General features: G+C 37.2%; 1 long non-coding RNA gene across 1 annotated transcript; it reads left to right on the plus strand.

Moving 5' to 3' along the window:
• The first annotated feature begins 1,977 nt into the window (after window positions 1–1,977).
• Window positions 1,978–13,185, plus strand: LOC123948326. The gene is made up of 3 exons (XR_006819978.1): window positions 1,978–2,033; window positions 9,322–9,423; window positions 13,029–13,185. It is a non-coding gene; the product is annotated as an uncharacterized LOC123948326 (long non-coding RNA).
• Window positions 13,186–14,487: the final 1,302 nt, after the last annotated feature.

The following is a 14,487-nucleotide window of genomic DNA, read 5'->3' on the forward strand; positions in this document are numbered from 1 at the left end:
TGCAGGTGAAGGAGCCCTGTCACTCTAGGTACACAGATGCAGGAGTCTCTTGTTTTTCAAGGGTAATTTCTCAGAAGGTCTTACTGAGTGGTGCAGAAGAATAACCAGTCAGTCCTCTGTTGCTTCAAATTACACATCATGCTCGTGTAATCATTTTCGTCTCTTTGGACAGGATAGTTGAAATTCTTTGTGCAATTGATTTATAAAGAAGTCACCTATAAAATGAAAATTATTTTCAGAACTGAAGGGCATTCATAGCAAAAAAAAAAAAATAGTGCTGCTATTTATAGCATTCCACTGATGCTAATTTTCACCCACCTGAATTCCTCTCTGTACCAAAATGCCATAAAATTGATGTTTTATTTAAAAATGCAAAAGAGTATTTTGTCACAGAAGTCAATTTTTGTTTATGTTTATTTCTATTTAGCCTTTAGAAAGTTAACGGTATGTAATTTTTAGGTCTGTAATTCTGTCTGGAGTGGGCAAAGCTGCATATGTTCTTTTTATAATCAGGAAATATTTCATAAAGGTACTTAATATTAAATGGAGAGAGGCTCCTTGGCGCAGAAGATCAAGCCGTACTTTCCTTGGGTATGACTGGAAACCACGCATGTTTGTGTGCACTTACTGCAGACTGTTCCTCTTCATGAAGGAATTCACATCTTCAGCCAGCTGGAGCATCAGCTGCCTTAGTCCAGGGCCTCATAGGGGAATCTTGCACTCTGACATCCATTTCCTCAGTAACACACTATGAATCTGTCATCCATGTATTTAGCTAAACTATTTCTGAAGCGTATTTCCTTCTGGGTCATACCATCTCTTGAAATAAGTAACTCAATGTATTTTTTGCTGGCTATATAAAATAGCACTCAGTGTTGCTTTCCAAATGTATGTCATGGAAATTCCAGAGGGTGTACTTTGGTTCTAATATTTGATCAATACATTTTCTGTGTCTTCCTCTTATTGGAGTTGCTTTGGTAGATACTCATCCTAGCCGCTGAGAGAAAAATCTAATGACAGAAGGAAGCTTAGAGGTCATGATGGTGAAATTACTCCCTTTTTGAATGTACCCCTTCTGTGGCAAATACGAAGGTTATTTATCTTGTTCCTACTTGATCTCTTTTAATGAAAGCTATAAACACTAGAAGATCTTTATGTTAATCCTGAATCTGCCTACCACTGCCCATTATGGATTGCCCTTGCAATGTCCACCAAGTGGTCTTAGTTTTGTGTTTTGGAGCTACACAGTGTTGTAAGTCCCATTACACTATGACAGCTGTCTGAAAGTAGCTACCATTTCTTTACTTTATTATACTAACAAATGATTCTACTTGAAATGACCTCTCATACTTTGTCACAGAGAGTCTCATATTTGGAGACTCTAAGTCCATCATTATCTTAGTCACTTGTTGCTGACTATTCTCTTGTTTGTCCATGTCCCTCCTAAACACAGCTGTCCAGATTGGTGCATGTGAACTGCAGGGTATTAGGTCCCTCTATTCCTGCATGATCAGGCACATGCTTTTCCCTGTTCCTAAAATGCTTTCTTCCCTCACCCTGCCTGGGAATGATGCATTCATCTCTCTGAACCTTGCTCAGATACTACTTTTTTTTTTTAAAGCTGTATCTGAACCGTCTCAGGAAAGCTAAGTACTCTCTTCTCTGTAATTTGCTACCATTTGACTCATTTACTTAGTATTGCATACCTCATATTGGACTCTAGTTCATATAACCTTTTTTCCTAGATGATTCTTCTTGAATCAGAGAAAATTGGTAAATGAAGTGTGCTTAGATACATACACGGAGTAGAGCTCCCAAAATATAGTAAACGCTTTGGACACATAAAATATGTTCACAAACATCACACAGGTTGATCTTTCCAAATAGGTATTACCATGACTCTAACTTATCCTTATTCAAATTCACAGAAAGACAAGTTTGGTATCTATGATGAATATTGTAGTAACCATGAGAAGGCACAGAAATTGCTTCTCGAACTTAACAAAATAAGAACAATCCGCACATTTCTTTTGGTAAGTATATATATGAGTGTTACTATACGCTGTGATTTGTTGCTAGGCTCTCTAAGGAACCAAGAACTAGTGTCAATGTGGTGCAAAAATTACTCATGGGACAATGCTTTAAATGTGTCTGGGCTAGGAGACTAGAGTCCCAAAGGACTCTAATCGTAAGAAGGGAGAGTTGGCAGAAGCTCATGGATGGGAAATCACTGATAATGGCCTCTCCTGGCTGACTATGAATTGTTTGTGAGAACCTCAGATTCTTAGTGAGAGAAGATATTTATGCCAGAGTTCATCATTGCTTGTATATCCCTCAGCTCCCTAGGTTTCATTTGCTTTTGCTAAGAGAGCTGTAAGTGGGGCCATCACAGGAAGGAAGCGATTTGTGGGTATAGTAGAAAAGAAATTTAAAGATTGAACTTTCTCCTGCATAAGTTCCTTACTCACTTTCCACAGAAAGAATAAGAATATATGTTTTTTTTAAAGATTTTATTTATTTATTTGACAGACAGAGATCACAAGTAGGGAGAGAGGTAGGCAGAGAGAGAGGGAGAAGCAGGCTCCCTGCTAAGCAGAGAGCCGGATACGGGGCTTGATCCCAGAACCCTGGGATCATGACCTGAGCCGAAGGCAGAGGCTTTAACCCACTGAGCCACCCAGGTCCCAAGAATATATGTTTTATTTCTTTAGGATAGCACAGAGAAATGCATATTTTGGTAGTAATTTGGACAATTTAATTGCCCGTGAGGACCACATTGTAAGTGTACAATTCAATACTATTTAGCCAATTGTGGAGTGGAGGAACCATCCCCACTATCCAGTTATAGAGATTTCTAGCACCCTGAAAAGTCCCTCATGCCTGCTCATGGCCCATCTCTACAACCCCTGTAAACTCTAGGCTATCAATTGATTTACTTTCAATCTCTGTAGTTTGCCTTTTCTGGATAGTTCTTAAAAATGGAATGGTTCGGGGCACCTGGGTGGCTCAGTGGATTAAGCCACTGCCTTCAGCTCAGGTCATGATCTCAGGGTCCTGGGATCGAGCCCCGCATCAGGCTCTCCGCTCTGCAGGGAGCCTGCTTCCTCCTCTCTCTCTGCCTGCCTCTCTGCCTACTTGTGATCTCTTTCTCTGTCAAATAAATAAATAAAATCTTTAAAAAAAAAATGGAATGGTTCAATGTAATATTTTACACCTGGTTTCTTCTACTGAGTAAATGTTTTGAGGTTCATCTCCATTGTAACATGTATCCATATGCCATTCATTTTTATTGCCGGATAGTATTCGTTGTATGGCTATACCATATTTTATTTATCCATTTGCCGGTGTATGGACTTTGGGTCAGCAAGCAAGTATGATTAATGATGGGCCTTGAAGATCTTTTCAGAGAGAGGTATTAGTATAGAAAAAGTCAGGAAATGTCCAGTTTGAACTGTTTTATCAACGATGGTGAGATGAACATTCATGTACAAGTCTTTGGATATTTTCATTCTCTTGGATGGATGCTAAGAGTGGAATTGCTAGGTCATAGTAATTGTATATTTAAGAAACTGCCAAAATGACTGTGCCATATACACCAGCAATGTACGTTTGCAGTTTCTTTATATTTTTGCAAACACATGGTATTACCAGTTGCAATTGTAGCTGGGTTAGTGGATGTGTAGTTTATCTCAAGATGATATTTATTTGCATTTCTCTCATGACCACTGATACCAGGCATGCTTTCAATGTTCTTATTAGACATTCATATATCCTGTTGGTGAAATGCTTATTCAAATCTTTTGTTCCATTTTTAAATTGAGATGTTTATCTTATATTGAGCTATAAGTGTTCTTTATTTTGGAACACATCTTCTGTATCTGACATATAATTTGTGAATATTTCCACTCAGTGTGGTTTGTTTAAAAATGTTATCTTTTGGACATCAAAATTCTTACATTTTGTTGAAGTAGGATTTATTAAATTTTTTCCATATGAACATATTTTCATTTTATTTAAGAAGTCTGTATTCAGGTTTTATACTTACTTTGTTAATTTTTTTCCCAAGTATTTTGCTCTTTTTGATGCTGCTGTGATTGGAATGATTTTTTCTTTTCTTTTTTTAAATTTTTTATTTATTTCTTATTTTTTTTAATAAACATATAATGTATTTTTATCCCCAGGGGTACAGGTCTGTAAATCGCCAGGTTCATACACTTCACAGCACTCACCATAGCAGATACCCTCCCCAATGTCCCATAAGCCCACTCCCCCTCCCCCAAGCCCCCTCCCCCAGCAAACCTCAGGTTTTTTTTGTGAGATTAAGAGTCACTTATGGTTTGTCTCCCTCCCAATCCCATCTCATTTCATTTATTCTTCTCCTATCCCCTAACCCCCCATGTTGCATCTCCACGTCCTCATATCAGGGAGATCATATGATAGTTGTCTTTCTCTGATTGACTTATTTCACTAAGCGGAATGATCTTAATATCATTTTTTGGACTGTTCATTGCTACCATATAAGCATTTGACTTTTATTTATTTTTGTTTATTGTATATTCTTGTATCGTGTGCTTTAAATTCATGTATTAGTTCTAGTAGTTTTTTTGGTAGACTCTTTAGGACACTTTACATATAGAATGAAGTCATCTGAGAGTAAAGACAGTTATATTACTTCCTTTTCAATATAGATGTCTTTTTTCCCCCCTGGGTTTTGCGCTGGTTAAAACCAGTTTACTATTGAATAGAAGTGATAAGAACAGACATGCCTGCCTTGTTTCTGATCTTGGGGGAAATCAATCAGTTTTTCATCATGAAGTGTGAAGTTTACTGTTGTCACAGATGTCCTCTTCCAGTTGAAGAAGTTCCACTATATTCATAGTTTGTCAAGAGTTTTTATTGGGACCTTTTTGCTTTTTCCAACATAGGTGTTTAAAGCTATGATTTTGTCCTACACACTGCATTAGTTTTATTCATAAAATTTTACATGTGTTTTCAGTTTCATTCAGTTATTGAAAAGGTCTCGTTTCTTTTGTAATATCTGTCGTCTATTCTTTATTTAGAGTTTGTCTTGGAAGGCAGTTCTGCATGGGACTGTGTCCCTGCACATTTTCTGAGCGGAGGAACTGACTGCTTTTGTTCTGGCTGATCTTTAAAGGATGTTTATATCACGATATAAAGGATGTTTATATCAGAAGGTAGAGATATTCTTTTCCTCCTAAGTGGCGGGCAGTCACGCCTGCTGCCCTCATGAAAGATGCATGGTTCTTAGCTTCAGGTCTCCTTTCCTGGTATCCATGTGCATGGGCCACCTGGTCTTTCTTATGTTGCTATTTGGGAACTGAGCCTTGGCAAACTGGCCCCAAAATAATGATACTCTGGCTACTGCTATTGCTTTCAGGGAAAAAAAAAAGTCCTGTAGCTCTGGCCTAGGAGTTTCATGTGTTCTTCCAGCATCCAGAAATCTCTGGCCGGTTGACTTTTGAGCTTGTCAGTAGGGTAAAATCTTAGAATGATGAGTTTTAACATTCCGTTACTTTATTTCCCAAGGTTGGAATTTTCCAGATTTCTTCCTGTAGTTGACTTTTTAAATTTAATTCTATTTTGGTCAGAGAACATAATTAAATCATTTAAATCTTTTTAAATTCATTAAGACATTTTTATGGTTTAGCATAGGGTCTGTCCTGGAGTTTTTTGTTTTTTGTTTGTTTTTTTCCCCCTCTCTGTATGCTCCATGTGTGCTTAAAAACTATGCATATTCTGTAACTGTTGGGTGGAATGTTCTATAAATGTTAGGTCAGTTTTGTTCATAGTGTTGTTCTTCTCTTCTTTCTCTTTTCCTCTAGGTGTTCTGTCAGTTATTGAGGGTAGGATATTGAAATCTATAGGTATAATTGTTAAATTGTCTGTCTTGCCTTTCAATTATGTCAGTTTTGTTTTATATGTTTTGGGGCTCTGTTGTTAAATATATATTCATTGAAAGTGCTTGTATTTGTATTTCTATTGATCATAAAATGTTTTTCTTTGTCCCTAGGGATATTTCTTTTCTTAAAGTCTGTTTTGGCTGATATTATTATAGCCATGACACTTCTTGTACTGTTTGTGTATCTTTTTCCAGTATTTTCCTTACAAACTATTTAGGTCTTTGAATCTAAAACATGTCTCTAGGAGACAGTATATAGTTGGATCTTGCCTTTTTTTTAAAATTTTACTTTATTTAAATTCAATTAGCCAACTACAGTACATCATTATGGATCTTGATTTTTTTATCCAGCCTGATCATCTCTGACTTTTGATTGGAGTGTTCCATTCATTGATCTTTAACTGAATTATTGGTATTGTTGTATTGACAGGTACCATTTTATTGTTTTTTCTGTATGTGTTTTTGTTGTTGCCCCTCTGTTCCTCCTTTACCTTCCTTAGTGTACTGTTTTATTTCCTCTTTTGATTTTTTTGAACTATTTTTTGGGGGGGTGATTGCTCTAAGAACAATATTCATCTTAATTTATCAAGTCTTATTTCCTGAAGTTGGTTGTTGTTTTTTGTTTGTGTTGTTCTGTTTTGTCTTTTTGTAACTTTCCTGGACTTGATTTAAGAACCTTGACTCTTGTATGTACAACTGCTCTCTCTACTCAATTTTTTGTTCTTTAATTTAGCCTCTCTTTTTAGGGGTCACTCCAGTAACTGCTTAACTTAGTTCTGCCGGTGGTTTGTCAGAGGTGACCAAACATCGTTAATCATCTTGTCTATGGATCTATGTGTTACTTTAGGGGGGGTGGGGGAGACATTCAGAGAGTAGGCAGTTTTCAAGTCAGATCTAGGTTTTTCTTTCCATGGGGACACCGCTTCCCCCTTGGGTCTTTTCTACAGATGCACAGCCTGATATCTGCTCCAAAGAGGGCTATAATCTCAGGCCAACGGAATTGTAGGTATTCTCCATTTTTCTTATATAGTGTGCTAACTTTATTGACAACGCCCTCAGGAGTGAGATATTTACTTTCTGCAGCCCCACCTGAAAGCAGGTTTTCAGGGTCTATCACTATGTCAGGGCCCCTGTGATGCGGCCACTGCAGGAGAGCCACTGTGGAAGCACCATTTTGATAGGGCCACTGTGCAGGGCGAGCTGAGGAGGGCGGAAGCATGAGGAGGCAGGGGGAAGGTGGGAGAAGCTCTTGTGAGAATGCTATAGACTCCCACCTTTCTTACCAGAAATTTCCGCAGTTTTTCATGGAAAAAACACTTCTCTGTTTTTTTGTTTGACTTTAGTTGATTTCCAGAGCCCTGAAGTTGATATTTTCGACAATTTTGCTGAGGTTACAGTTGTTTTTTTAGGAAGAGGATTTACTGATCTCTTTTCTCTGCCACAGCCAGAAGAGGCTTCTATGCCACTAAAATTTTAGAGCTTTTTAGGAGGTGTTAAAGCTTCATTGTCTTAGTGAATCCAGTCTGTTCTCAGCACAGTTGACTCTTTGATCCCCTTGATCTAGTTTATTGACTGAATTGTGTCAAGCCATGCCAGTCAAGTCCGAAGAGTGTTGGTTTTTAGATGATCCTGCAGCATAGTCTGGTAGGAAACCTGGCTTTTATAATACCTGCTCTGGTACTAAGTGATCTCTAATTACCTGAATGACTTTAAGAAATTGATTTTATCGCTGGTGTCATTTTCCATCTCCATAAAATGGGGGATAATAACAGTCACCCTTGGGAAGACAGGTAAGAGTTTACAGATTTGGTGGTGGTATTATTTGGGTACTTGGGTATGCTGGCACAGTTTTCATCATCAGGGAGATCTGTGGGAGCTCATTTAGAAGATATTCTTTGTAGACGCATGGAGAGAGAGTTGGCTTTCATAAGCCAGTCTAAAGTGACAACCCACCTCTGCTATTATGAAGACAGTTCATGATCTGTACAGTCCTCTTAGACAAGGAAATAACAGTGTGTTAAGCAGTCATGAATTTCTTAGGGTACCTCAACACGGGGCTAGGGAAAGGGGTGGCTGTGTTTATAAGGGGCGCTAACATATGTAAGGATGCTGAAACATCACTGGAAATACAGTGAGATGTACATAGTTGTGTTTCATACGGTTCCTCTGGGGACAACACCATGTGGGGTTGGAAAAAAATATTTTGATAAACTGATTGCAATGGGGGGATGAAGCCCTCAAAGAGCATGCTTGAGTCAGAACACTTCTTTGCTCCCCTGTCTTCTAAAGTGTCTGGGTGAAGTTAAAGTCATGATGTTAGTTTTCCTGACTCAAATACACTTGGCTAAAGCCAAGTTGCTCACAACAGTCTTTTCTTTTTCATCCTTTCCTGCTCAGCTCTTGGTCTCTCTTCTCAATGAATGTAGGACAGTAGTCTCATCCCTTGTAAAATGCTGGTATAAAGGTTGCTAAATTATCAGTATGATATCTGAGGAGCCCTTTTCTCCGTTTATTACATATTTATCGACTACTTTCTTTTTGCCAGTCCCTCTGATAGGCATTGTAGGAAAAGGATTTGGCACAAGTTTCTAATCTTTTTCTTTTTTAAATTGATACTTAAATTATAAAATAAAGACCAGATGCTTCAGAGGATATAGGCTTTTTTTTTTAATCAGAGTTGATTTTCCTTCTATTTCATGATATTCTGATTGCTGCTTTTGAGATTTCTCCATTCATCTTGCCTCTCTGGTGATCATACCTGACCTCCTTCTCAGAGACTGACTGGCCATTGTCACTGGTGGGGTATTATAGCTAAAAGTGACTGAGTAATCACTTGGTTAAAACATGACAGTTTTACAGGCAGGAAAACTAGCATTCTGAAATCAACCCAAAGTTACATCACTAGTCAGTGGTGAGGATGTATAGAACCTGGTTGTCTTCAGGCCCTGCTCTTTACAACACAGCACAACACCACAATTCAGCTACAACACAACTCCTTTTATAAGCAGGATTGATCTGTGTATCTTTGTGTCTGTTATTTATTTATCCATCAGTCCATTCATCCACCCATCTGTCCATCCATCCATCCATCCACCTACCCATCATTTATTCCTCCATCTCTATCCTATTTCTTTTTCCTCAGACTTTAGAGGATAGTACATAAAAATTAATTTTAAAGGTATGTATTTAAAACTTATTTTGGTTTCTATAACTAACGTGATACGAAAATACTTCTCTTTGTCTTCTGTCAATGTTCTTTGTGATTTCACAGGCTCATCTCAGAGAAAGAAGGTATAAAGACAGGCTTTCAAAAGATTTTAGCAGAAAGTTTTATGATAGAAGAAAATTTCATGGCTCCAGCTTTAAAAAATTGCGATTAATTATTTTTATTTCCACTGCAGAACTGCATGCTACTTGGAGGACGGAAGAATACAGATGTTCCCCTGGAAGGATATTTAGTAACACCAATACAAAGAATTTGCAAATACCCTCTCCTTTTGAAGGTATTTTATGTGTTTATTTCACGGTAGTATTTTCTTGTATCTGCATATTTTGCTGCATATTTTGCTTTAAAATGTTTTTCTTTTAAATAATCTGATTTTCTAAAGAAATGGCAGATTATACTTACTAGGGAAAATAGCTATTTCATCACATATATATGGATTAGGAAACAAATCTTTTAGGAAAAGAGACTTTTTAGTGCTCTTTGTAGAAAACTTATCCGTTTGAGTTTCATTTAGAGTAAATGCATTAGTTTCAAGATAGATCCCATTAAATACCTTATGACAAGTTTATATTGCATATTGTCTACAGGGTTCGTTATCTTAAGTAAATCTACTATTGTTTATTTTTTGACTTCCCCTTACACTGGTCTCCTCTTGATGCTAATGAACTTAAAGTGAAAGTTACCTAATTTCACAGTTTGGTTTTTGAATCAGTATTACAGGGAATGTTGTGGGTCACATGGGACAATAAATGGTAGGATGTAGAACGACGGTGCTAAGCAAATACTGCCTGTGGACGCATTAATGGTCGTAGGCCATTGTCTCATTACAATGACTAAAAGTGTTACTGTGAAATACACATTTTAATGTGCTAATTATGCTTGTACTGTAAGAATATGTGAATAGATTAGAATAGCAATTCTGGAAATGGTGCTTCTTGGAACTAGAACAGCAGTTTGGGTTGGCGGTTGAGCACAGGAACTCTGAGTTCAGATCCTAAGTATTCTGCTTACTATGACTGAACACATAACCTAACTTCTTTTTTTTTTAAAGATTTTATTTTTATTTATTTGACAGACAGAGATCACAAGTAGGCAGAGAGGCTGGCAGAGAGAGAGAGAGAGGGAAGCAGGCTCCCCGCTGAGCAGAGAGCAGGATGTGGGGCTGGATCCCAGGCCTCTGGGATCATGATCCGAGCCAAAGGCAGAGGCTTTAACCCACTGAGCCACACAGGTGCCCCCACATAATCTAACTTCTTAAAGCCTTGGGTTTTTATTAATGAAGCAGAAAAAATGATGATGAAATTGTAGCGTATGTCTGCAAGGATGTGTATAATGGATGTGTATGTCTGTGTATGTGTGTATATACATATATACATACACACATATGGAAAATGTATTACATAAAAATAGTAATTCAACTTTTATGCAAATCATTTAGCACAGTATGTACTCCGTATATGTTAGTTATTATGTACTCCGTATATGTTAGCTGCTATTATTCATATATATTTGATTCTGATTTATCTTAATAGATGAACTACTGCTTGCTCTCTAAATTTTTAAAATATTTCAATATGTTTTGCACATATTAACTGGTGTTCTTATTGATTTACTTTTTGAGAAACAAATGTAAGGAATTTGAACTTAAAATACATTTTTTTAACTACAACTTCCATGAGTTGCATAATTGGGTTTTTGTGTAAAATTTCTTTGAAAACAATTTCTCCTTATTAAAAAAACAAGTCAAAATTGCTTGCTTAAGCCACAGAGGGAAGCTAACATGGGGATCTTCAGTTCTGCAGAACTTTAATATGGTCTTCAGTTCAGGAAGATTGGGGCAAACGTGACTCCTATCTTTCTTTTTTTTTTTTTTTAATTTATCAGAGAGAGAGCGAGAGTGAGCACAGGCAGACAGAGTGGCAGGCAGAGACAGAGAGAGAAGCAGGCTCCCTGCTAAGCATGGAGCCCAATGTGGGACTCGATCCCAGGACGCTGGGATCATGACCTGAGCGAAGGCAGCCGCTTAACCAACTGAGCCACACAGGCGTCCCGACTCCTATCTTTCTGAGAGTCCTTTCAGACTCTTGACTTGGTGACTCAGATCACGTCAGCTGTTCCTGGACCTGATTTTGGAATCCCAGGCATTTTTTTGTTGTAAGAGTCAGAAGGGATAGTGCTATTAAGAGAAGGATATCATGCTAAGTAATTGTTCTAAATCACTTCTGGATGGGGATGACCACCAGATAGGGTTGGCTGATCTGACCTCTACAAAGATAGAATAATGGACCCATCCTTGCTTAGGAAGAAAAAGATCAACTCAGAGCTCCTTCGAGAAGTGGAAAGATGACATCTTTCCCCTTCTTTGGATGATTATCTTCACAAAGAAACATGAAGAAACTATTTATTTGTGTAGTAGATATGTTGGTGTTGATAATTTTTTTGTTGTTGTACCATTGTGCCTATAGTCTCTTTGATTTTGGTTGGTTTTATTTATTCAGAGAAAAGCATTAGGAGTTAGGCTGTGTGTTATACAATCTATCAGTCATCGTTGTGGAACTTGAAATTATTGGCGTGGCCAACCAGTTAATGTTGATAGAAAGTAACTGACAAAATATTAGTACTACTCATTTTTCTTGCTGTTTCACATTGTCTACATTCATATCTCAACTTCACAGATATGCACTGGCACAATTCCATAGGACCTCAAATCACAGTCTGCAGACTGACTTGACCACTTCACATAATTTACAAATACTTCTGCACTTTAGAATTTTTAGAGAAGCCAGCATATCTCTTTTATGGATTTGTGATCCAACATAAGTTTTTAAATCTTGTCTTGGGAGTGATGTAATGTGCACTCTTCTGGTGCTAGCCCTGCAGAACGGAATGTGAACATACTGAATGCAGGGTCAAAGTTTATGGCAGAAGTTTCAACAGTAACAGACCTCAAGAGAGTATAACAACTGCATAGTTTCCCACTGGATGTTAAGAATGAAGAAACTTATTTTAAAGACTTGCCCCAGGATTTCTGTAATTGTGTTAGTTAATGTGATGATGGCAACTGTAGTAAAGAGAAAATGACTAATTAAAAAGCAATGTGGTCACAACTGTCTAGACAGTGGGTGAAGATGTTTATTTCGTGCTTCTAAACACCAAACAAAACCTTTTAATATATTTAAAAGATTAAAGATCACGCTTGCTCTGATATCCTGAATGGACAAAACCATAAAATGCCAAAAAAAAAAAAAAAACCCAAATCAAAACAACAACAAAAAAAGCTTTGGACGGGCCTATGGCAATTCATTCACTGTAGAAAGTGAAACCGAGTTATTGGTGTAAATAGCATAAATTGCTCCGTTATTGATGGAGTATCATGGAACTTGTAAGTTACTTATTTTGCTAGCGTATAAGACATCATTTAAAAATTTTGCTTTACTCATGGCATGTTTTTGTAGTTTCTCAAAAGTGTTTTAGGAAATAAGGCATTGAAATTATTTTTGAAATTATGGGACATATTTATTTAAAGACTTACTGTTCCGCTAAGACTCTAGGAAGACATACAGAGTTCTATTTCTGTTGGAGCAGAGGTCAATCTTATAAACAAATTACATGCTGGAGGTGAGATACTTGAGAATTCAAAAGGAGAAATCTAATTTAGTTTTTAAAACAAAATAATTTTAAGGCCAAAAAATTAAAGGAGCTGCAAAATGTGTGTCAGGGTAACGTACATTCATTGATCTGAATTTCAGTGGAGTTTGTGATGTCCCTTCTGAAGGTGGCTCTCACGATCTCTGCAGTTCTCATTTCCTGGTCATTCTGAACCTGCTATACCAGAAAGCTGATCAAAGGGCGATTTGTTTTTTTTTTTTTGTGTATAAACAGGAGTTGCTGAAGCGGACTCCAAGGAAACACAGTGTCTACGCAGCAGTAATGGAAGCCCTCCAAGCCATGAAAGCTGTCTACCCCAACATAAACGAGGCCAAGAGGCAGATGGAGAAGTTAGAAGTTTTAGAGGAATGGCAGTCTCACATTGAAGGCTGGGAGGTACATTTACTCTACTCAACAGTGGAGCTTAAAATAGTTGTGTTATGTCTTATGCTGCATGTAGAATTGTTGACATTGGATGGAGCCATAAATGGTCATTTTCCCAGATAATGGCAGAGGGCTATAACCATTTCTGCAAAGTGCTGTCATTATTATTTTTAAATCTCTTTAGAGTGGCAAGTTAATTGACTTAACGTCAACCTGAAAGCTTTGTCATAGAGCCTTCTAATGTTGTGTGGGTTATAAGCTTTGGTGTTTCAGTATTTGTGCATCTTGATTATCCTTTTCCCTGCCTTCCTTTGGTCAATAAGTACATAGCCTGAAACCTGGAGAGAGTAAGGAAGGGGAGTAACGCCCGGTATGTGTTCTATGATACTGTTATTTTCAGATTCTAAATTAGGTGTTTGATGATGAATTTCATGTTAAGGTCACTTAATCTCTTAAACTGCATTTCTTTGCAATTATTTCATCATTTCTAAATGAAGAAACTGTCTTATGATGTGATTTTCAAGGTCCATTCAAGATGAAAAGTCTTACGGATTTATGACTCATTAAAGAAAGATTTTTTTTAAATGATAAAAGAAGCAAACAAAAAGTGATATTCAGACTCTGTTATATGTTTTCATCCATGGTAACTTTGAATCCTTGTTATTTCATGGGGTTGGAGCCCTATGTTATTTTAGTGCTATATAAAGCATAAACTGAAATTTTGTCTTTAAATTGACTTAATTGAGATGAGATGAGCTTTCAGCTGGTATCATTTAGTTTTATAAAGTAAAGCAATTAAGACATTTTTTAAAGGGATAGAGAAGATTTAAAATGTTTCCAACCAAATAATGTTTTCACACAAATTCGAGTGAATTGCTTTGTATCTTTAGGACCTTATAATTGATTTGTTTCATATCTTCAATATGTTGGTTTCCATTTAGATCTAAAATTAAATCCATTCAAAAATTATATCCATTCAGATTTGCAAAGAAACCTCAAACGTTGACCTCCGGGAATTCCCCAGTTTATCCACCCTTCACCATGAAATTTTCAAATCCAGCTGGGATGGAAGTTTTCTCTTCATCTATATTCTTTCATTTCAAGTGTCCAGGGGGACCTCCCATTTCAGCATGAATGCTAATTATTTCAGTCAGTTAAAATGGTTGTGTGTTTTGCAGTTGATTCATGATGATAATTCCTTTCTTGGGGAGCGCTTGTCCTGCTGGGTTGAGGAAAATGGACTGAAGTTTGCTTTTGTCGTTCTGTTGTCACGCGAGCATTGGAAGAAAAACTGAACATGCTTTAAACT

This window comes from Meles meles, chromosome 1 (genome assembly GCF_922984935.1).
Source record: "Meles meles chromosome 1, mMelMel3.1 paternal haplotype, whole genome shotgun sequence".
NCBI lineage: Eukaryota > Metazoa > Chordata > Mammalia > Carnivora > Mustelidae > Meles > Meles meles.